This window comes from Pelodiscus sinensis, chromosome 6 (genome assembly GCF_049634645.1).
Source record: "Pelodiscus sinensis isolate JC-2024 chromosome 6, ASM4963464v1, whole genome shotgun sequence".
Lineage (NCBI taxonomy): Eukaryota > Metazoa > Chordata > Testudines > Trionychidae > Pelodiscus > Pelodiscus sinensis.
In genome coordinates, this window is record NC_134716.1 from 37,763,506 (window position 1) to 37,788,318 (window position 24,813).

The following is a 24,813-nucleotide window of genomic DNA, read 5'->3' on the forward strand; positions in this document are numbered from 1 at the left end:
ATTCAAAATGATCTGGACAAATTGGAGAAATGGTCAGAAGTACATAGGATGAAGTTTAATAAAGACAAATGCAAAGTGCTCCACTTAGGAAGGAACAATCAGTTTTATACATACAGAATGGGAAGCGACTGTCTGGGAAGGAGTACAGCAGAAAGGGATCTAGGTGTCATAGTGGACCACAAGCTGAATATGAGTCAGCAGTGTGATGCTGTTGCAAAGAAAGCAAACATGATTCTGGGATGCATTAACAGGTGTGTTGGGAGCAAGACACAAGAAGTCATTCTTCCGCTCTACTCTGCGCTGGTTAGGCCTCAGTTGGAGTATTGTGTTCAGTTCTGGGCACCGCATTTCAAGAAAGATGTGGAGAAATTGGAGAGGGTCCAGAGAAGAGCAACAAGAATGATTAAAGGTCTAGAGAACATGACCTATGAGGGAAGGCTGAAGGAATTGGGTTTGTTTAGTTTAGAAAAGAGAAGATTGAGGGGGGACATGATAACAGTTTTCAGATATCTAAAAGGGTGTCATAAGGAGGAGGGAGAAAACTTGTTTATCTTGGCCTCTGGGGATAGAACACGAAGCAATGAGCTTAAACTGCAGTAAGGGAGGTTTAGGTTGGACATTAGGAAAAAGTTCCTAACTGTCAGGGTAGTCAAACACTGGAATAAATTGCCTAGGGAGGTTGTGGAATCTCCATCTGTGGAGATATTTGAGAGTAGGTTAGATAAATGTTTATCAGGGATGGTCTAGACAGTATTTGGTCCTGCAATTAAGGCAGGACACTGGACTCGATGACCTCTCAAGGTCCCTTCCAGTCCTAGTATTCTGTGAATCTATGATTCTATGATTTGCATCATGTTCTCGGCCAGTCCCCACTTTTTGAAATTTACAAGCCCGGACTAACTGCCCACGTCTACATGCAGCAGGAAAACCAGCGTTCGAAATAAAGCCCCTAAATCAAACTACCTGTTAAACCTCATTGCAGGAGGAATAACAGGTAGTTTGATTTAGGACTTTATTTCAAATGCCCATTTCCCTGCCTCATGTAGACGCGGGCAGTTAGTCCGGGCTTGTAAATTTAAAAAATGGCGATCGGCCGGGAACATGCAAATCAAGCACGGGATATTTAAATCCCGGGCTCGATTTGCAATTTCGAATGCCCACATTAGCCTTCCTAGTTCAAACTAGGGGGCTAGTGTAACCATACCCTAGGGCTACGTCTACACTGGCATGATTTTCCGAAAATGCTTTTAACGGAAAAGTTTTCCGTTAAAAGCATTTTCAGAAAGGCGCGTCTAGATTGGCAGGACGCTTTTCCGGAAAAGCACTTTTTCCGGAAAAGCGTCCATGGCCAATCTAGACGTGCTTTTCCGCAAAAAAGCCCCGATCGTCATTTTTGCGATCGGGGCTTTTTTGTGGAAAACACTACTGTGCTGTCTACACGGGCCCTTTTCCGGAACAGTTTTCTGGAAAAAGACTTTTGCCCGAACGGGAGCAGCATAGTTTTTCCAGAAAAGCACTGATGATTTTACATTAGATCGTCAGTGCTTTTCCAGAAATTCAAGCGGCCAGTGTAGACAGCTAGCAAGTTTTTCCGGAAAAGCGGCTGATTTTCCGGAATAACTTGCCAGTGTAGACACAGCCAAAGGGACTATCCTCTACAGCCGTGTCTCAGTGTCCTCCATTGCCTACCTCCTCAAGGGACTGCAAACTCTCCTCACAGTGTGCTCTGGTTGCTCTTGTGGATGCCACAGCACTTCTTCCCTGGAGCCAGACCTGCTGCAAAGAAGTCGCTGGCTCTTAGACCTCCTGCTGCACCTCCTGGTGCAGTTAATGCAGGCTGCCCACATGGCACTGCAGGAACAGAACCTGCAGCTCACTCTGGGGCACCTCCTCACCTCTTTCCACTTGCTGCTCATGCAGCACAGTCCCTCTCATCCTCTCCTGCACACTGTGCACTCCTGCTTCTGGCGATGGGACACCAGTACCGACTGGTGGGACCGCATCGTCATGGAGTGATGGGACAACCAGTAGTGGCTCCAGAACTTCCACATCCAGAAGGACACCTTCCTGGAGCTCTGTGAGTGTGGCTTGCCCCTTCCTTCAGGTGATGGACACCCACCTGCAACCCGCCATCCTTCTCCAGAAGCATGTCTCTATCTCCAGATACCGCTCCATCTGGAACCAGTTTGGGGTGGGGAGATTGACCATTGGGGCCATGCTCATGCAGGTATGACTCTTTTGGTATCGTCTCAGGAGGGTGGTGAAGCACTGGAATGGAGTTCCCTGGGAAAGGGGTGATGATGAAATCTCCCTCCCTAGAGGTTTTGCAGTCCTGCCTTCACAAAGCCCTGCTGGGGATGGGGCACTTGTGGGGTTGCTCCCACTGTGGGAAGGGGCTTGGGCTTGAGGACCTCCTGAGGGCTCTGGCAACCCTGTGATTCTATATTTGTATCCTCTCATAGGTGGTGAGGGCCATCAACACTTTCCTGCTGCTCAGGGTCATTATCCTGGGTGACAAGGGCCCCATTGTTGCTGGCTTTGCCACCGTAGACTTCCCCAACACTGGAGGAGGAGGGTGGGAGGTATTTATGGCACCCAAATCTCCATCCAGGATCCCAAGCACTGGGCCTCCGATTACATCAACTGGCAGGAGTACTTTTCAATGGTGCTGCCTCATGGACCACTAAGGTCACTTTACTGACATTAACGTTGGGTGGTTGGGAAAGGCACACAATACCCTTATGTGGCGGGCCCCTCCCGCCTGCCCTCTTGAGTCCACGGGCCTCCTGGCCCCAATCCACAAAATAGTTTATAGCTGGCCCTTTAAGCAGGGCTAAGGCCCTCTGGCCTGAGTCCACAAAACAGTTTATAGGTTGTCGCGGGGACGGCCCCCAGGTAGGGGGACCCGGGCCCACCCTACTCCACCGGGTCCCATCCCAGGGCCCTGTGAGCGCTCAGGTAACGGGTCACTCCCTCGGCGGGGCAATCCAGCCGAAACGCGCCGAGGTTCCCGGGGCGGGAGAGGCGGCTCCCGCTGATTCCTAAAAATAATCAGCGTAGCAGCATTGTGCAAGAGGGTTTTTCTTGCACAAGAAGGAGCAGTGTAGACAGCTCCTTCTGGTGCAAGAGCCTCTTCTGCAAAAATGGCGGCTCATTAGGTATGCAAATGAGGCTCAGCGATATTCCACACTTTGCCTCATTCACATATTTCTCATGCAAGAAGCCGTGAGTGTAGACACAGCTAGAGAGGTGTTTACTTTCATTGAGAAAGGAACTCCTCCTATTGGCACAGGTAGTGTGTATGCCAAAGTCCTACAGCAGCACCACAGTGTTTCAAGAGGGAAGCCTTCTGAGTGTGAATACCATCTTTCTGAAACATATTTCCCCCCTCCCCTCTGCCTTTAACTCATGGCTATGCAGCTAATACTATTTTCAGTTGGTGATTTCTTCCCTATGAAATAAATAATAATAATTAAAATAATAAATTAAATAAAACAGGGACTTAATTGTAAGAAAAGAAAAAGAGTAGAAACTGACAAGGCCACCTTTCTAGGGATTGGCAGGGAGAGGGTTAACACAGAAACCCTGAGCAAGATAATTAACACAGGTGTCTTTCCTTTTTGCCAACCACTCTAGCCAAGAGGGAAATGTAGCTTGGCTCAGCTGGAGAAAACCACCCTACTAAGAAGGATTATAAAAAGAGTGAGTGTTTGCTCTGATTGTTCTTTGGTCTGATCTGGATATCATAGGAAAGAACCTGTTTCTGTGAAAAGCCTGTTTGATTCCTTTTAGGAAAGTTTAGTTGTGTGTTTTATTTAAATCTCAAAGCTTTGAATTGTTTCTTCAACATCTAACCTTTGCCCTCTTTAGAAAATGTTCAGAATGGAATGCAGTATATGCACTAGTTTTACCATGAACCTGCAGGTGAATTGTGCTCTTTTAGTATAATAATAAATTCTGAAAAAGAAAGAGTGACTTAGCCACATGCATGCCAGCAGGAAATTGGAGTTTAGGTGTATGATATGTAAGTGCAGGGAGCAAATCTCTTATTTCTAGGGCTGGTTAATTGAGGCCACAGTGTTAAACCTTATAGCTGTCAAGAGGCAGAAAGCCAAATTGCTTTCCATGTGAAGCTGCCAAGAGCTATCAACCAGTGTCCTAGACCTGTTTGGAGCTGAAGAGGAGTAGGGAATCACTATATAGAACACAATATTAAAAGCTGAGATGTGTAACCTGAATGTTGGGTCTCTTTCAGAGTCTCTATTTTCAGTTATGAATACTTGGCTGTGTTGTCTGTGTGTGCCAATAGGAGGATAATAGTAAGAGAGACTTCTATGTTTCAGAAGGCCAGTGCAGCCAGTTGGTCTCAATCATGACAACTAGGTCATTTTGTAATAATTTCTCTGTGGGTGAGAGAGATTGGTGGTGCTTTCCTAATGTCAGTCAAGCAAGCTGAAAGCATATTTTCACAGGGACTTGTGATGAATTCTTCAGGCTATAGTTTGGGGAGCAAGGGACAAAACCGCATCAGGCTGCTTTTTGTGTGTCTGCAGTATTTAGGCTGCTGAGAGATAGCAGAGTTAGGGAAACTTAGGCCAGTACACAACTCAGCACTGCAACTATAAGAGTGACCCTCAAATCTCATCACATTGAAAGGTAAATGCAAAACTTCTCTCTCCTCCTAGGCTTTCTTGCAATAGTTCCCTCACTTCCACACAGTCCAGCAGGGAAATGAATAAAGAAAACAAAGCTATTCCTTCTATAAATCCCCTCAAGGACTCCCTACTTCCAAATCCCATGAACCTTGTTTTTATTTGAAAGGAATGAATAAATATTTTGGTTTGGCCTGGGGGAGAATGTTCAAATAACTATACTGTTGGGGGTCAGGTAAGAAATGAGACAGTGTGGCAATGACTCCTCACTGAGAAGCCCAATCCCAGATGACTGTTGAGATGCTTTGGATTTGAATTTATTTCAAATTCAGTAGTTCCACAAGTACTGTTGGCATGGGGTTGGTTCAGGTTGTCCTGGAGATAGCCCATCTCCCTCCTGATTCACAGTTTCAAACTTTCAGTCCTAGAGTGCTTGCTGCAGATGTGTGGCAAGAGGCAGCAGCTAAGGCTCAAACCAGGATATAGGAGAGAAAACCATCACAAGTGCAGCTGTTGGCTGACTAGTTCCTGGGCTAGAATTTCAGTGTTAACATACTGAAGTGTTCGGGGGGTAGAGGTGCAGTTATCTTTTCAGAGATTAGGTCCAAACATATTCGATTATTTAAAAACCATAATAAAAACAACACTTTAGTCAAAATCACAGTGGCAAACAGCAGCTACATTGTAGTTGGGTTCAGAGTTGGGAGTCAGTGCACTGTTTTTAGAAATATTTTCTCCTCTTTTTAGATATTCTGATTATTTGGTTAGTTTTAGGCTGCATAGATGAGTCCTTTACCATCTGAGGCAAGGTGCTGGCTCACTGGTGCCCTATGCCTATACTATAAGTACAGAGAGGCAGCACCCATTTGAGATGTTTGAGGTCCCCAGTTGCCCGTGACAAAGCCCCACCCTCCAACCCAAACCCTACGGTCTTATTAACCATATTTCAACTCTAGTGCCTCATCCTCTGTAGTGGAAAGCAGCAGTGGCACCTTCAAAACTGAAAATCCAAACAATAGCTTAATATTCATTGCTGCTAATCTGTCCTCCTTTATCTGCCAGAACCACTATTTCCACTCCAGGATTCTAACCACAACTTGTCTCTTAACTTCTATAAGAGTTTGGAATTGAAAAGACTTATCTAGTATGCACACCAATGCAGGATTGTTCTCTACAGTATTATAGTGCCAATAGATGGCTGAGGTTTTTGTGGCTCATGAGAGAAGTAAGACAAAGGTGGAAGTAGTAGAAATCCATGTTTGTTCTGTGGAAGAAGTGCAGCCTGAGGAAAGTGATAAGTGATGTAACAGTGCTTTTCTGTTTTCTCAGTGATGATCGTGATGAAAATATACCATCACTAAGAAAATAGGAAGCCAGAAAGGAAAGTGAAGGAGAATTGGCAAGGTCTCAAATGTTTTTCCTCAGTTTAAAAAAGAAAACCAGGAAAACCTGCTAACATTTTGTAATCCCACTGCTACCAGAACAGAGTTATGGTCATTAGCAGTAAAATACAGAAGCTTAAGTTCTACAATAAAATACGTGGAGAATTGGTGCTTGCTGTGAACACCCTCAAAGTACTTACCACACATGAAATTATACAGATAATTGGCATCAACCATTTCCTGCCTAAAGGAAGTGGTGAGTGTGGCAGTCTAAAACCTGACTTTGTTCCTTTCTCACCTGGTTTCACACACTTACTACTGGTCACTTTTGGGCCTCCACTCATGTCAGTACAAGAGCTGTACTTCTGGCAAAGCCAAACATAGAAAGCAAACCCAGAATGATGGGAGCAATCATAGATTCACTTTATGAAATATTCCTCGCCTACAGCTGCACAGGGAGATAACTGCAGCTGTTTCCAGAGTTGGAGGTGGACACTAGTTCTAGGTGTTGACAGGATTGTCTGCTCCGTCAACATGCACCCTTCGGTCCTGAAATGTCCAGATTTCTTAGTAAGACTACTAAGTGTTTTATTAGCTGTTCCATTAAAAGATATGGACCTGTATAAGTTCTGTAAGCTGTCTTAGCTTTGACTCCCACTGCATCAGTTATGTTTGAAGAACTGCAAAGACAAGTCTCTTCTCAGTCTATTTGTTCTCAATCTACTAGCCTTTGATAGTTTTATGGCTAGTGCTACAACCACTTACATGACAATAATCTTAACATGGGTTGCCTTTACAAAGACCACGCATCCCTGAACATATACACAAATGCAAAAAACTTCGGATGTTGCTAGAAGATGGATCTCTTATTGATAGCTTCTTTGTCAATGTCAGTAGTGACAACATCGTTAAAGCAATTAGCTATAGATGTATCAATTGCTTTTTGCTCAAATGAGCAATCTTGTGGCTATTAGTACTATGGTGGAAATTCTTAAAACTGTGGGAGATGTTTATCAGAACAAGCTGATCTGTGGACTTTTCCCCCACTTGGTGAAAGCAGCTTGATCCTATGTAGATGAAGGAAAATCTCAGAAAATTCATAGAATCATAGACTTTAAGGTCAGAAGGGACCATTATGATCATCTAGTCTGACCCCCTGCACAGTGCAGGCCACAGAATCTCACCCACCCCTCTTAGAATAATCCTTTCACCTATGTCTCAGATATTGAAGCCTTCAAATACTTTGAAGGCCCCAAGATGCAGAGAATCCTCCAGCTGTGATCTGTGCCCCATGCTACAGAGGAAGGCAAAAAACCTCCAGGGTCTCTGCCAATCTACCCTGGAGGAAAATTCCTTCCCGACCCCAAATATGGCGATCAGCTAAACCCTGAGCATGTGGGCAAGACTCATCAGCCAGACACACAGAAAGTTTTCTATAGTAACTCCATTGACCTATTTCCCACTGATAATGAATGGTCAATTAGTTACCAAGATCATGTTCTCAAACCATCCCCTTATCATAGAACTGGAAGAGACATCAGAAGGTCATCAAGTCCAGCCCCCTGCTCTAGGCAGGACCAATCCCATCTAAATCAACCCGGCCAGGGCTTTGTCAAACTGGGACTTAAACACCTCTAGGGATGGAGACTCCACTTCTTCCCTAGGTAACCCATTCCAGTGCTTCACTACCCTCCTAGTGAAATAGTTTTTCCTAATATCCAACCTGGACCTCTCCCACCATAACTTGAGACCATTGCTCCTTGTTCTGCCATCTGTCACTACTGAGAACAGCCTCTCTCCATCCTCTTTGGAACCTCCCTTCAGGAAGTTGAAGGCTGCTATCAAATCCCCCCTTACTCTTTGCTTCTCCAGACTAAACAGACCCAACTCCCTCAGCCTCTCCTCATAAGTCATGCGCTCCAGCCCCCTAATCATTTTGGTTGCCCTCCGCTGGACCCTCTCCAATGCGTCCACATCCTTTTTGTAGTGGGGGGCCCAGAACTGGACACAATACTCCAGATGTGGCCTCACCAATGCCGAATAAAGGGGAATAATGACATCTCTGGATCTGCTGGCAATGCTCCTCTTAATGCAACCTAATATGCCATTGGCCTTCTTGGCTACAAGGGCACACTGTTGACTCATATCCAGCTTCTCATCCACTGTAACCCCCAGGTCCTTTTCTGCAGAACTACTACTTAGCTGGTTGGCCTCCAGCTTGTAACTATGCTTGGGATTCTTCCGTCCCAAGTGCAGAACTCTACACTTGTCCTTGTTGAACCTCATCAGATTTCTTGTGGCCCAATCCTCCAATTTGTCTAAATCACTCTGGACCCTATCTCTGCCCTTAAGCGTATCTACCTCTCCCCCCAGCTTAGTGTCATCTGCAAACTTGCTGAGGGTGCAATCCATCCCCTCATCCAGATCATTAATAAAGATATTGAACAAAACCGGTCCTAGAACCGAACCTTGGGGCACTCCACTAGAAACCGACCGCCATCCTGACATTGAGCCATTGATCACTACCTGCTGGGCCCGGCCTTCTAGCCATCTTTCTATCCATCTTACCGTCCATGTATCCAATCCACATTCCCTTAACTTGCTGGCAAGAATATTGTGGGAGACCGTATCAAAAGCCTTGCTAAAGTCGAGGTATATCACATCCACTGACTTCCCCATGTCCACCGAGCCAGTTACCTCATCATAGAAGCTAATCAGATTGGTCAGGCATGACTTTCCCTTTGTGAATCCATGCTGACTATTCCTAATCCCTTTCCTCTCATCCAAGTGCCTCAAAATGGATTCCTTAAGGATTCCTTCCATGATTTTTCCAGGAACCGAGGTAAGACTGACTGGCCTATAGTTCCCTGGATCATCCTTCTGACCTTTTTTGAAGATGGGCACTACATTTGCCTTTTTCCAATCATCCGGGATTTCTCCCGATCTCCACGACTTTTCAAAGATAATAGCCAAAGGCTCCTCAATGACATTTGCCAACTCCCTCAGTACCCTCGGGTGCACTAAGTCCGGACCCATGGATTTATGTACGTTTAGCTTTTCTAAATAGTTCCTAACCTGTTCTTTACCCACCACGGGCTGTCCATCTTCATCCCATCTTGCGTCACTTAGCGCGGAAGTCCAGGAGCCGACCTTGTCCGTGAATACAGAGGCAAAGAAAGCATTGAGTACTTCAGCTTTCCCCACATCATCTGTCACTAGGTTACCTCCTTCATCCATTAGGGGCTGCACACCCTCTCTGATCACCTTCTTCTTGTTAACATGCCTGTAGAAACCTTTCTTGTTATCCTTTCTTGTTATCACCTCCTTAGCCAGTCGCAATTCCATTTACGCTTTCGCCTTCCTGATAACCCCCCCGCATTCTCGAGCTATACCTTTAAACTCTTCCCTGGTCATTTGTCTAAGTTTCCACTTTTTGTAAGCTTCCTTTTTGTGCTTAAGTTCACCAAGGGTTTCCCCTGTAAGCCAATCCGGTCTCCTACCATGTTTGCCTCTCTTGCTACGCGTCGGGATGGTTTCTTTCTGTGCCTTCAATAAGGCTTCTTTAAAATACTGCCAGCTGTCTTGGACTCCTTTCCCCTTCATGTTAGCATCCCATGGGATCATCAGATCAGATCTCTGAGGGAGTCAAAATCTGCTTTTCTGAAGTCCAAGGTATGTATTTTACTACTCTCTTTTCTTCCTTTGGTCAGGATCCTGAAATCTACGATCTCATGATCACTGCTTCCCAGATTGTCACCCACCTCTAATTCCCCTATTAGTTCCTCCCTGTTTGTGAGCAGAAGGTCAAGCTGCACACGGCCCCTGGTCGGATCCTTCAGCACTTGTGTCAAGAAGTTATCCCAACATTCTCCAAAAACTTCCTGGATTGCCTGTGTACTGCCGTATTGGTTTCCCAACAGATGTCAGGGTGATTAAAGTCCCCCACGAGAACCAGGGCCTGCGATCTGGCAGCTTCGCTCAGTTGTCCAAAGGAAACCTCATCTACCTCATCCACCTGATTCGGTGGCCTATAGCAGACACCAACCACAACATCACTGCTGTTGTTTGCTCCTTTAAACTTAACCCATAGACTCTCAACAGGTTTTTCTCCCTCTTTATACTGGAGTTCAGAGCAATCGTATACAGGATCTGAACATCCATTGGCATTTCACATTTTACATATTCATGTAGCAAATGTGATTCCATATCATGCTATGTATATGGGCAGGAAACACAGGGGAGCAATAAGATGACATCACCAATAGCTCTTGTTGCAGGAACTATGTTGTTGAAGTTTCTGAATGGGTTGAATAGGCTGTTGTCTAGATTTAAATAATTAAAAAAACACAACTTATTTATATGAATCTTCTTATCTCTTCATGCCTATATGTGCCACTAACATGGTGCCTGCCTAAGTGCCAATACAGGCCTGTGATGCTTTGAAGAGGGGAGGCAGAATTATGGGGAATTGACAGTCTGCAACCATGTCCCCTCAACACATTTAATGCTGAGCCAAAGCCACAAGAATGGAGGCTTTTCACACTTCTCAGTGGCCCCTCGTTGCTCTTCAAACCTTCAGCAGAGAGGGAGGGCTGTGTGGGGGCATAGTTCCTGTAGGAACTTCCTGTGATGAGACTTTGGAGACACTGAACCACTGTGGCAAGCCCCTTGATTATGAGTGCGTATCCTGAGATTGGAGAATAGGAGGCACTGATTCTTCCCTTTTAGTTTGGCAAGCCAAACACAGTGCTTAGGGATAATGCAATGATCAGCAATGATTTGGCCCTCAGTTTCCATTTTCACTGAAGTACAGAAGAGCGAGCATATTTATCAGTATGACTGTAATAAATTGTAGGCATTGTATGCATGGCACATCTTTCTATGGCTGGCTGCTTGACAATGTTTATTAATCATCTGCCTCTTTTTGAAATCATTTAACACCAAAAGCATAGAGAGACTTTCAGTGGGACTACAATGCTGTTGACCATGCCAAATGCTATCCTTCAGCTTCCAAGTCCATAAACAACAAGTCTACATGGTTTTGGTATCTCAGAGGAACTATGATTAATGAGTCTATTGTGGCTGTATTGGACCCAAAGGCTGTAAATGAGTTATAACGTCTTTATCTAGCGGTTGTGATCCTTCTGTTTCTGGGGGTTGTTGTAAGCTGTATGGCAATACTATGGACAACTGAAATAGACAGCGTAAGTCTGTTCAATTTAATTGTTATTTCTGTATGTCAAGGTATCTAGGCTTATGTGTATTCATAGAGCTACCTTTTATAGATAGTTCTATTCTTCCTCAGTCTCTGTGTGGGTGTCTTTCTCTACAGCTGTCTTCTAGTGTATTTGTTTTTTGCTCTCTCCATAACAGTACAATGAACCATGTATTCATTTGCATAAAATAAAAGGGTGAAAGGTATGTAGTATCTGTATTCAATCTGATATGGCCATGAAGTTACTTGCCATTCTTGCTTGTAAAAACTGGGTAACTTCATGCTGAAGTAAATGAATGCCTGAGTACTTAACTTGCTTTGCATGTGCAGAAGCAGAGGTTATAGAGCACATTCATGTCACCTTGCTTTGAAGATATGCCTTTTAAAGGCTTTATATGAGACACTCATATTTTAACTTTTAGATCATCGTTTGATTTCTTAGGTCTATCATATTCTCTTGGTTTATGGGATAAATGTCCTTGCAAATCCCACATTATTCTCCACATAGTCTCAAAAACAGATTAATACAAAGACCATAGAGGCCCATATCTAGGGCCCTAGCTCCTGCAATCTCATGGTGGCATCAAAATCTTACATTTAAAAAAAATGAAAGTTAAGTTTGTAATGCTAATGGGCATGAGTGAAAGCTTGAAAAATAAGGGCCAGAGTGCAACAGAGAAAATGACATCTGCCAGAGTCTACAGATAGCTTGAGACTATACTTCAGGAAGTGAAAACTGCTCCATTCATCTACACGGAGTGTTAGTACTAGACCTATCATTTTGGGAGACAATACAAATCCTGCATCATGGCAGAGGGTTAGATTAGAATTCAGATGACCCCTGCCCAAACATATGATTCTAACATCGTCCCAGCACAGGGTTCTAAGTGGCAGGAAGAGAGAAGAGTACAGGTCCTAGCCCATTCACCCATGCACATATACCCTAATAACTGGGGAAAATATTAGAGTGCTGCTGTCCTGGCTTTTGTTGAAGGCAGGGACCCATTCCTGGAAAGGAAAAAAGGACTCTGTTCCAAGTGGGAAACATAAGTGTAGAGCTGTAGAGGCTCCTACATATTCTAAGTGGTTATTGACTGTAAAATGGGCTTACAAGGGGCGACGTATGAATGAGACTGAGCAGCTCCAAAAGATTTCTTCTGTAAAGTGTTTTTCTCCTCAGAAAATCCTTTTGTATTTAAAGTCAAATATTTGTGCATAAACAGTGAAACAAAATGAAAGTATGGTCCATTAAACAAACATCACTGCTAGACTCAGATATTTCACAATATTGCTGCATGTTTAATAGTGTGCATTCAACTTTTTTATCTGGAGCAGCTATGTAATTATTTCAATTAGCCGATCAAATCTGGGCTTTTTTCCCCATGATGTTGGCTATGAGCAGCAAAACTCAATCAAAGGCCACTAATAATAATAATTTTCAATTTAAAAACAAAAGTAGTAGACAGTGAGCTTCTGGTCTTTGTGTGGCTTCTCATAGCTGGGTATTAACATCACAAAAACTCTCTAAAATTGGCACTCTTCTCCGCAGTGTCAGCAGAGAACCCACACATCAATGGGCATGAAGACTGAACTTCCCCTCCTCTTTTTATGTGCAGTAGGCTCAGCAGTGTGCATGTGTTTGTGGAGGGAGAGGGCAAGGGCAAGGGGGAAGTGATGTTGTGGCCCAAGCTATAAGAATTCATGGCTGCTGCTCATGCTGCATCTTCTCTGATGACAGAGGACTACAATTTCCAAGGCTATCAATCCAGTTGCTTTTGTAAGCTCTAAAATGAGAGCAGGAAAGGAGAGACAGAGATAGGGAAAGGACACAAGAATCTATAGTACTGATGTCAAAGAACCATTGAAGAGCAAATACACAGTCAAGACAAATTCTAATCTCTGATGTATGGTACAGATCACAGCCTACCAGTCACTTGACAAATAGACTAGTATAAATTCAACACCCGAGTGCCCTTTATCAGCTTTTCCCTTTTTATTTACTGGGGAGTGTACAGATTAATTCCTTGAGGGCCAAGTACTGTTTTTATCATGTAGCTGGAATAAATGGGAAGTGCTTGAGTCTGCCTGGGTTAGGGAGTTAGGCTATGTCTACACTACAAAGAAAAGTCAGAAAAAGATACTCAAATTATGAACCGCAATTTGCATATTTTTTCCACTTTTCTTCTGAATTATGCTTTTCGGACATTTGGCCTGTCTACGCAGGGAAAAATGTCGGAAAAAAACCCTCTTTCAGAACATCCCTTCTTCCTCATAAAGCAAGGTTAACCGGGATGCTGAAAAAATGCATCTGCTCTTCTGATTTTTTTTCAGAAAAGCAGACGTATACCTTGGACAGCAGTCTAGATGTACCCTCAGAACTATCCTTATTCCTAATCCACTGAATTGCATCAGAGCTGCTCATCAAGACTGGGGTAGTGCCAGTGGCTTCTAAGAGCACTACATACATACTATAACATTTTATGAAATATGAATCCTATAGAGCTGGATACCTTAAAATCAGTAATTTCAGCTTAAAATCGTCCAGCCTCCATAAAACACATTTGAGCTACAGACCCAAACCTCACTGGGATGCATTAATAGGAGTGTTGTGAACAAGACACAAGGGCTGTGTTTAGACTGCATCCCTTTTCCGTAAAAGGGATGCAAATTAGACACATCTCAATTGCAAATGAAGCAGGGATTTAAATCCCCCCCTCTTCATTTGCATAAAAATGGCTGCCGCTTTTTTCCAGCTCAGAGCTTTGCCGGAAAAAAGCACCAGTCTAGACGCGGATCTTTTGGAAAATAAAGCCTTTTCTGAAAGATCCCTTATTCCTCTTAAAATAAGGAATAAAGGATCTTTCGGAAAAGGCTTTATTTTCCGAAAGATCTGCATCTAGACTGGCGCTTTTTTCCGGCAAAGCTCCGAGCCGGAAAAAAGCGGCAGCCATTTTTATGCAAATGAAGCAGGGGGGATTTAAATCCCCGCTTCATTTGCAATTGCGATGTGTCTAATTTGCATCCCTTTTACGGAAAAGGGATGCAGTCTAGACACAGCCAAGAAGTAATTCTTCTGCTCTGATTAGGCCTTATTTGGAGTATTATGTCCAGTTCTGGGTACCACATTTCAAGAAAGATGTGGAGAAGTTGGTGAAAGTCCAGAGAGGAGCAACAAGAATGATTAAAGGTCTAGAAAACATGACCTATGAGGAACGATTGAAAGAATTGGGGTTGTTTAGTTTAAAAAAGAGAAGACTGAGAGGGGACATGATCGTAGTTTTCAAATACCTAAATGGGTGTTATAAGGAGGAGGGAGAAAAAAGGTTCTCCTTGGCCTCTGATGACAGGACAAGAAGCAATGGGCTTAGACTGCAGCAGGGAAGGTTTAGGTTGGGACATTAGGAAAAACTTTTTAACTGTCAGGGTGGTTAAACTCTGGAATAAATTGCCTAGGGAGGTTGTGGAATCTTCATAGTTGGAGATATCTGAAAGCAGGTTCGATGGACATCTGTCTGGGATGATCTTCATAAATGACATATTAAATAATGTTGTTATATTAAATAACTGACATTATTTTGAAATAATGCTGAAGTGTAGACATGCCCTACAAGTCTTACAGAAAAAGAAAGAAACCTTGGAGGCCATAATGGGTTGGACCAATGATTCATCAAGTCCAGTATCTTGTCTTCCAACAGTAGCCAATCCCAGGTGCATCAGAGGGAATTAACAGAACAGGGCAATTATTGAGTGATCCATCCTCTGTCTTTCAAGCTCAGCTTCTCTCAATCAGAGGTTAGGGCCTGCTGAGGCCGAGTGCAAAACTCCATTTAGTTAAGTGACAAGTAGATGATGGAGCAAGTCAAGTTAATGTCATTGTTGCTAATCACCCATGAATGGACAGCAGTATCTGTGTGCTTTCTTTGCTCCAGAATGATCACATAGAAAGGACCCAATCCCAAGCTGAATTCAGCAATTGGCCTTCTTTGAAATAAAAGGCAGCTGTCTTTGTTGACCTACAACTAGGGCAAGAGACAGAGCAGAAGCTGTTTGCAATAGATGTAAAAATATAAGGGACAGTTTGAAATAGGTTTTTTTCCTGCCGCTTCCCATGATGAAGCTTTTGGCTCATCATTTTTATTTGCAAAATACTGAGACCTATCAGTCTGCTCTACACTTTTCTTTTTTTGCAGAACCGTACCTGGAAGTCAACATAAACTGCAGCTTACAGAATGAAACAAAGACAGGAAATGGTATGCTGTAGGTTATTTAGTGATTGCTGCAGAGAAAATTTAATCACATACCTGCTGTAACTCTATCATCATTTCCCTTGATGAGAACATCACAGGCTTAAATTTGTAAAGGAAGGGAAAATGAACATAATCCAACTCTAACAGTAACAGCCAATTCGTCTGTGATGGGAAGAGGCATTGTATTGGTGCCAATACATTAGACCAACTTTCACATTTCAGTAGGGAGTCTTAATGGCCATTAAAATTCCCATTGCACCTCCAATAAGCCTTGTTTTGTAGTCCTACTAAAGAGGACAGAATATTTCATAAATGATCTTGCTTAGTATGTTCCTAGTTCATTTTTTGCACATAGCGCATATGTAAGCTGTGCAGGGATACACACATAAGAGTTCCGTGTGAGTACCAAACACCTCCTGTGGAGAAGAGGGGGATTTCCAGTCATGATAATCAATTCTTTGAGAAGATAGGTGAGACCATCTTTCCTTTTAGACCTGAGTTTATCTTCACCCATTATTCCATCTTTCATTGCTACATTACAATCACATGTGCTGAATTAATAATCCACAAAATAAATGTGAGAATTAATGTTAGAGCAGGGAAATACATTTCCCTTGATTTTCAAGCTTGTTTTTGCCATGTGCATAGTAAAGTGTGTGCATATCTCTGTGTGTGTCCTTTTCAGTTTCTGTGTAATGAAGTTCTCAAGCCAAGATGTCTGTTATCCCCTTCCTTGGTAATTATACCAAATCAAGCCTTCCTACTAGACCCCCTACTTCTAAAACTTTGTAGATGCTACAATTACTTCTGTCCTCTGCTCTCCCAACATCTTATCTCTTTTACAGGATATGCCCTGCCTCCACTAATGATAAGACCATCTTCTAGTCTTGGCATTCTACCCATGTGATTTCCCTCTTCAGGTACTTTTCCTGGCTTCCTGTGTATTTATAGTATGAAGTTTAAGCTTCCTGGTCTGATTTTTAAGGTCTGGCATAATTTCACTCAGTATGTACTTCTCTACTCTCATTTCCTCTTTTCCTTCCACTCACTTATCCTTTTGCTTTCCCAGTTGTCTCTCCTTATTGTGATCTTCACCTTCTTTCTCCACTTTGTGTTTCAAGATGCTTCCCACACTTGGAACTGCTTTTCATCCGTATTATTATATTGATACCTGCTAGGGCTGTACAAGACATACATGAAGATATGATCCCTACCTCAGGGGACATGCATTCTAAAATGTACAGACATTAAATTTCAGACACATAATATACCAGATAACCATAAAATATACCTGGTATAAATAATAATGAACCCTTTATCAATGGGATCTATTTCTCACTCTATAGAAAGGGCTAGAGTTCTTCACTAGAGACTGAGTATTTATAGAAATTCTTCAGACTCAGGCAGAAAAAGACAAATGTAGGGCTTTTGACAGGAACTTCATCTTTCAAAATTGAACTAGTTAGGATTCAGGTAACTAACCCCTAATACCCTAGATGCCTGCCAGGACAATTTATTCTTCTTCTATGTATGCCTCTCAATCAGTGTGTTATCTACTTGAATCACTGGAGTGAAGATTAGAGAAATTGTTTTTTGGAATTTCATCTCCATCTCTTTCAAGTTGGATGAATACGATACAAAGTCCACCACACTTCATTCCTATGAAGACCATTTGGCCTTTGAGAGTTGAGGGATCAGTGTGTTATTCAGACTACTCTAATTGCCAAAATATTTATGATTTTTTTCTATTCTTAAAATATGGAAAAATTTCAGTCTCTCAGCCCATGTAATAATAAACACAGAAATATGTACGGTTTAGTAAATGGACTCTAATGACTCTACTGTCAAATGTTATGTATTGCCTAGTATCTTCAGGAGAACAATCAAGAAAATCACAATGCCTCTAAGTGGAAGAATTAGACCATTTTTGATATAATTTACTAAGCAGTAACACTTCAAATTCCAGGAAATATATTAGAAGACAGAACTGTGGCTGATTTTGAATTGCATCCTCAGCGGGCCACTCTTTCCTTGTCTCAATTCTACAGGTACAAGGATTGAGAAGTCAGATATGGAGTGTTTTCCCATGGACAATACAGTGGTTTTGCCTTATCATTTTTCTATATGAATTTGGTCGTATGGTTGTCTGGTTTCATCCACTTAATTGTTACTGGGGCATTCAGTGCACTGGTTTTGGTACACCATATGATGTGATAGTCATGTGTAGGACTTATAGATCTTGAAAGGTGAATTATGGTACACACTGATAATTGTAGCAGTGGAGGTACATCTGCAGGTTTTGTATCTTTGGTCTGGCAGGACATGCTGTTCTTGGGGGAACATGTTTCTCTTGAAGAGCTGAGCAAGTTGGCGGGAGAGGGGTTGAAGGCCACAGTTGCAACAACACGGCTGCAGCAACACTGCAAACTCTGCAACACTGCAAATAATACGTCTACCATTTCTGAAAGAAGAGTCACATTCACCTGGAAGAATTGATACAGAAGAGTTATAGATGCTAATGTCACAGAGGGCCACATATGAAGCTGGGTTTTAAACATCAAAATGGGGTATTCATACTGGCTGGATATCATTTCTGCTTTAAAAGGCAGGGGAGAAGTAGACAAAATAAATAACTCCTGATGGAATTTTAGGAAGGCATTTAGGGATTGCTGGAACTTGATGGAACTTGTAGCAGCATACTAGTCATTGGAGTGCCAGCAGTACTTGAGCTTCAACCTTACTCCCTGATGGGCCAGCTAGCTTAAGTTTAAACCACCACTTCACTCAACCTAAAGATGTTTGTATGTGGACAGAGACATATTAGGGGAAACACTCAAATTATATCTCAAGCTAACATTAAAGTGATTACAAGCCCACTGTTCAATGGCTGTTTACTCTATGTGAAGTGAGTTGTTGGGCACAGTCTAGTTTCTGGAAATCATATGTCCAAACTACAACTGATCAGGAAATGGGATTTTTTCCATGGAACAATTTAGGAAAATAAAAAACAAAAATCAACATTGTTCCAAAAAACCCATACCAAAGCCTTTTTAATATTATCTGATAAAATTCATGGTTTTCATAATCCCTTTAGACCAGCTAATGCACATTGGTGGAGAAACAGAAATAATTTTATGCTATATCTGTGCTGTCGCTAAACAATACAGCTGTTCAAAACTTTCAAAGCAAACATATTTTTCATGAGAAATGGCCTTTTTCAAAAGCTTTAGTTTTTTTTAAAAAAATGCTGATTGCTTATTTAAACTGAATATTCTGGATTTTTTTTTATTTTAAAATTTTGGGGAGTATTTTTCCCTCTACCTTTTCCTCCTTTCTTTTTTTCTCCTTTAATCCTTTTGGAAGTGTTTTGGAAAGTTACATGATAGAAAAATACCAAGAGAGAAGGGGAACTAATTTCCCCCTCAAAAGTGTTCACAAATTGGATTTTTTTTAAAAAAATGCAATTTTAAAATAAAAAATAATCAGATTGAATTTTTTAAAATTGTGTGAATTTTTTCCATAAATTGGAGGACTAAGTCAATTCAGCACATTTCACTAAGACTGAATCTGCTTAAAAGAGATAAAAGCTTAAAACTGTTAAGTGTGAAAAATCATTGAAATGACTACATAGTCTCTTATTCAGTAACTTTTACTAGAGTAACATAACTACACAGCATGATCACAAATGAGAATGATTGTATCCAAAGGAAGAATGTTTTAAAGCAGTTGGAATGGCATAAAGGAATCAATAGAAGATTTGCACTTTATTTAATAATGACAAGCACTATAAAACTATCCTTAGGGTTTGCTTTGCAAAGCTCAGTTCTAGCTCCAACACTATCTGTTTCACAGTTTAACAAAATATATAGCTTAATATTTTCAAATAAGTGCTTTAATGTGTCATATCATTTGTGTAAAAAAATCAGTCTTAATCCACACACTTAATGTGATTAAAACACACACATACATTTCTTACCAAAGTGTATATATATATAAATCTGAATACACACATTCTGTGGAATTGAGTGAAGTTATTCTGGATTGACATGGGGTAAGTGAAGGCAGAATTTGGCTAATTAATAGGAAACAGAAAATGTTTGTTTTCATTTTAGATGTCCCCCTACTAGTATGTACTCTACCAAATTCACTTCTGGAATACATGAGCATAACTCCATTTCAGAAGTTACAACTTCGGCCTTTGCAGTTTTTAAATGAGAAATTGTCATACTTTTGCTAGAACGTGTGCCTTGTAATAAGAAAGCCCACTTTTCACATCCCATCTCAATGATAGTATGGAATATTACTCATTTTATTACCTATTATACACTAGATATATTGGATGGGACATTTCTCAATGAGTTTATGACAAAAGAAAGAAACAAGTGAAAGGAAGATAGCATCCTATTTTTTCCTTATTATCTTTTTCTGGTATTACATATTTTATGTTATTTGCCATCACTGTAAAAATGAAAACCTGAAAGAGGATTCAAGTCATCAATCCACATAAATAAGTTTTTCATCTTTACTTCCAAAAATATGTCTGTTGCTGATCACCCACAACCTGAGAGTGAAGAATTACCTCAAGCATCAGTTGAGTACAATATGCACCAGGAAAAACGACTCAGCATTCCTATGGGTGATGAGTCTTTTCAGATAGATAGATATAGGGGTTTTCTTTTGATTGAGTGGTTTGTTTGTTTTTTTTGTCAGTAAAATCTGCATTCAAAGAACCACCACTAACCGTAATTTACACACAACCATATGTTGATCTGATCAGGTACAAGGAAACAAGACTGTTATTATAATAATAGAATGAGCTACTAGGTGCTTGTCTTTTATTACAAGCCAGAGACACACACAAAAACAATTTCATCTGTGCCAGATTTCAGATGGGTCAATGCCGAGATCATTACTAGAATTCTACATTTTTTTGCATTCCGCAGTCACTTATTCTGCAACGCAGTCTGACCAGACCTTAGTGGTGTGCACTGCATCCTCACTCAGACTTGGCTTGTACTGCTGTAACTCTGTTCACTTCACTTACCCCTTATTGCTCTAGCATACTATCAGTAAGTGAGATCAGAATCAAACTCAAAGTGTATATCAGCATGCCATATACTTGATAGGTGTGATAGTACAGCCTAGGGGAGAGAGGGGCTAAGGTGGTTTTGAGTCACCCAACTGATTTTGGACAGTTCTATGGACTGGTACAACTAAGGGTACATCTGCACTGCAAGCTTCTTGTGGAATAAGCTATTCTGGAAGATATATTCTGGGAAAGCTTAATTCGAAATAGAGCATCCACACTACATGTAAGCCTTAAAATTAGTCTGAGGCAGGCTTCCCTAAGGTGGATGTGCTATCTCGATTTAGAGCCCCAGGAGGCACTGGGGAGGAATATCTTTAGACTGGCCCTGGTGAGAAGCTATTTCTACTTAGCAGCAGTGAAGCGTCTTTTTCGGAAGAGGCCTTATTCCTCATGGCATGAGCTTTACCCTCATTGGAAAAAGCCTTCTGTTATTTGGATTTTCTTTTGAAATTATGCAATTGCTATGTGGATACTAGTATTATTTTTCTAGAATAACAGCTGTGGTGCAGTGTTATGTACCCTAAATAATGGTGCAGTGTAGACGTACCCTAAATGTCTCAGATTACATTAGTCCATACCTGGTTATTAGTTTAGTCAAGAATTTATTCAGTGTTGTGCTTTGCCCACTTCTTCTTAATCCTAATATGTCCCTCCCAATTCACCCATGGTATGCCCCTATAACTTTCAAATAATGGTGGCATTATTATGCAATGCTCACGCTACAGGAATTCTTCCATAGCCAGCTAAAGGGATTTTCCAGTCCCTTTCTGCTACTGCAGCAACATACAGGGTCTTGGCCAGGTGGAGAGTGCCATAGATTGTGAAGCTCAGTTCCACTAGCCAGAATAGGTTCATAAAACCCAAAATAGTTTTGCACTGAAGATGCCCTAATTAGACTTCAATTGTCTGAAAGCCTCAGTAACATAAGGAGCTTCTTGGAAAATGGAAATGGCAATTCTCCAGCACATTTAATAGAAGAAAAACCTTATGGAGGCATTTTCACCTGTGAAAACTTGGTGTAAAACACTAGCATTCCCCTTAGAGCAGGGCTACTCAACATGCAGCCTGCGGATGGGATCTTTTGAACATGGCCTCCACTGGGAACACGCTCCACAATGGTGAGGTATCTCCCAGGCGGGGTGAGCATTGAAAGATGCAAGCAGACAGGCTGGCTGGAATAGACAGGTGCAGGGTGTTGGCATTTCTAGCCTCTAGGAAGGAATTGCCTGGAGTCCTGAGGCATTATGTGAAAGAAACTATTTGCATATATTTTTGCATGCATATGCTACCACATTTAAGTTGTAGCCTTCTGCATGTGATGTATCATTCTGGCCCCCAGGGCTTCCAAAGTTGAGTAGCTCTGCCTTAGAGAGTGTTTTACACAGGGCTGGCCATAGGGGTAGATGAATGACCAGGGTGCCATCCAATTGTTGCCAGTAGGCAGGCCTGGGTTGCCGAAGTAGGATGAATTTGGCTGAGCCTGGGATTAGAGTTCCACCTAGCCAGTTGGACAAGGAGTGCTGGTGATACTGTTCAGAGCTGCCAGTCAAGCTGGAAGAAACAGGCCACAGGGACTACCCCTGTGGAGACAGTGGACTAGCCCCTGGTCTTCCCTTTCTGTGGACACGATGGTCAGGACTGTATGGCTAGGGTAGCTTCCCTGAGTTCAGAAGCTCCTCTAAGTAGCCTGGGTGGTTGGAGAGAACTGGCTGCTAGTTGGGTGCCCAGCTCTGAAGGCAGCACCACTGCCAGGAGTAATGCAGAAATAAGGGTGCCATGCTGTGGTATTGCAACAGTTCCTTCTGTCCTGCTGTTAGAGGCAGCGCTGCCTTCAGAGCTTGGAGTATCTCCATCAGCTGCTGCTCTCCGGGGCTATGTCTACACAGAGGCATTATTTCAGAATAACTAATGTGACTCTGAAATAACATAGTCTGCGTCTACACAAACACCGTTATTTTGACATAATTTCAAAATAATGTTGAACTAGAGGACTGCTTACTCTGACTTCTGTAACCTTTATTGTATGAGGAGTAAGGGAAGTCAGAGAAAATGTCCTCTACCTTGAAATAACTGCTGTGTAGACAGCACCAAAAGTCGAAATAAGCTATTTCGACTTAAGCTACTTGTGACGGGGCAGACCCCACGCCCCACACTCACTGGACGCTGTCCCCGGCTTGCTGGGGAGAAGCAGCGGCCCCAATCAGCTGCGCCCGACTCCACCGCCGCTTCCCCAGCTGTGCCAGAGCACCGGGCACTGACACTGCCCATGGCATCGACCTGCGCCGGCGCCCTGGCGGGCCAACCACCCCCACGGAAGGGGCGTGTCGGCCCCACTACGGAGGACTTCAGTGTGGCGGGACGCATAAAAGGAGCGCCGCCGCCAGAGACAGGGGGGAAGGCAGACACGCAGCTGGGAGGAGGAAGCACCGACAGAGGCACCTCGGACCCCGTCTGCGTAGACCCCCGAGACCTAGTTGTCACAGCGGCCCGGCGAGGGAGGTAGGAAGCGACCCAGGGCAGGGTGCCGGAACCTGGGGGGTTGGTGTGTTTAGGGGTCCATCCCCCACCAACCAGGGCTGCGGGGATTGGCGTATCCCCCCAGACCTTAGGGCCCTGGGTCGGGGCTCAGAGTGAGGGTGGGACCGAGCCCCCCTACCCCCTCGCGCCAATGCGGATGCCACTCGCAGTAGACCGAGCGTGGACAGACCCTGTCAGACTCGGGACAGGGCTCTTGGGTGATCGGGGAGCACAAAGAGGACGAGACCTCGGGTGAGGGAAATCGGAGGGGAGGGCGGAGGACCCTGTGTGGCCCTCGGGGCGGGCCATGCCAGCACCACACCTCTCCACACTACTCAATTGATGTATCTTATTTTGAGTTTATCCCTTCTGTGTAGATGTGCCTCAGCTGCCCAACCAGGGCATAATTTGTGTCAGATTTGCTGGGGCTGAGCCATAGCACCTCTCTGATTACAAATTAAGCACAAAGGTTGGAGCCTGTGGGGGCTGGGATGATGGGGAGCCCAGTGCACCAGGAATAGTTGGGATGGGGTACGGTGCCCAGAGTGCCAAAATAAGTTTTCCCAGGATACCGTTTTCCCTGAGGGTGGGCCTGGTTTTACACCCATTTTGCATTCATGGCAATGAAGGATCCTTTTATGTGAGGTATGTGTTATTCTCTTCCACATTTAGATTTTCATTTGTGCCATATTTCCTTGTTCTTTTGATACTTTTTCAATGCTTGTTAGCCATACCTGTGAGATAAAAAACCTGGAGAAAATGAAGTAAAATTCACTAGAGTATGTATTTGGAAGTATTATATTATTTTCTAAAGGCTGCAGGAGATATATTTAACATTGCCGTAATTAATTACGTGGTAGAAATGTAGCCATGTTAGTCTGGTGCAGTTGATGGACAGATTAACACTATGAATGCTGAGGAAATATTTCAGTTCCATGAATCAGAAATGGAAACTCCTTTCAGTATTGTAGATCAATAAATTGATCTGAGGTAAACATCAGGAGTTTTAGTAGGGGTAAGATCAAACAAACACTAGAGAAATATAATAAACCACACATAGCATGTATCCTGAAGTCCTTACTCATTCTTTATTTAAGGAAAATGCCAGATATTTCAGGAGTTCTGAGTTTTAGGGAGTGTTTGATCCATCAGCAACAGTAACTTTCAGTGGGCACCAGTAATTTTCTGTTTTAAATATTTATTTCCATACACTTGACTAGTTTGTGTGTATATGTAAAACAAAGTATCTTGGAAATAGCAAAGTACTGATAGGGCAAGCAGGCACCCAGTGGATGTTTGTTTTGCAAATGTAAAACAAAAAGGGTGGAGGGAGAAAAATGATTAACCATATTCATTTTTAATATTTGAAAATATAATTCAATTTAAGAAAAAAGAGGTTAATTAACAAAACGAAGTGAACAGCTTCTTGGATAATATTAGAAACTATCCTCCATGCCTTAATTTCTAGAATTCGATCAGTCATAACTTTCTTGATGATCCTGAGCATGGTACTCAAGGCTACGGATGGATGAACTGGATTTTCAAATACAGGTTGAACTTTTCTAGTCTGGCACCAGAGAATTTGCCGAACCACACGAGATTAATATTGTCTAGCAGCATTACCAACACTTCCACTGCTTACTGGGATCTTCCAATTAGTGGAAATTAGAGCTAAATAACAGCACAGAACACTGAGAGCCAGGACTGGTGG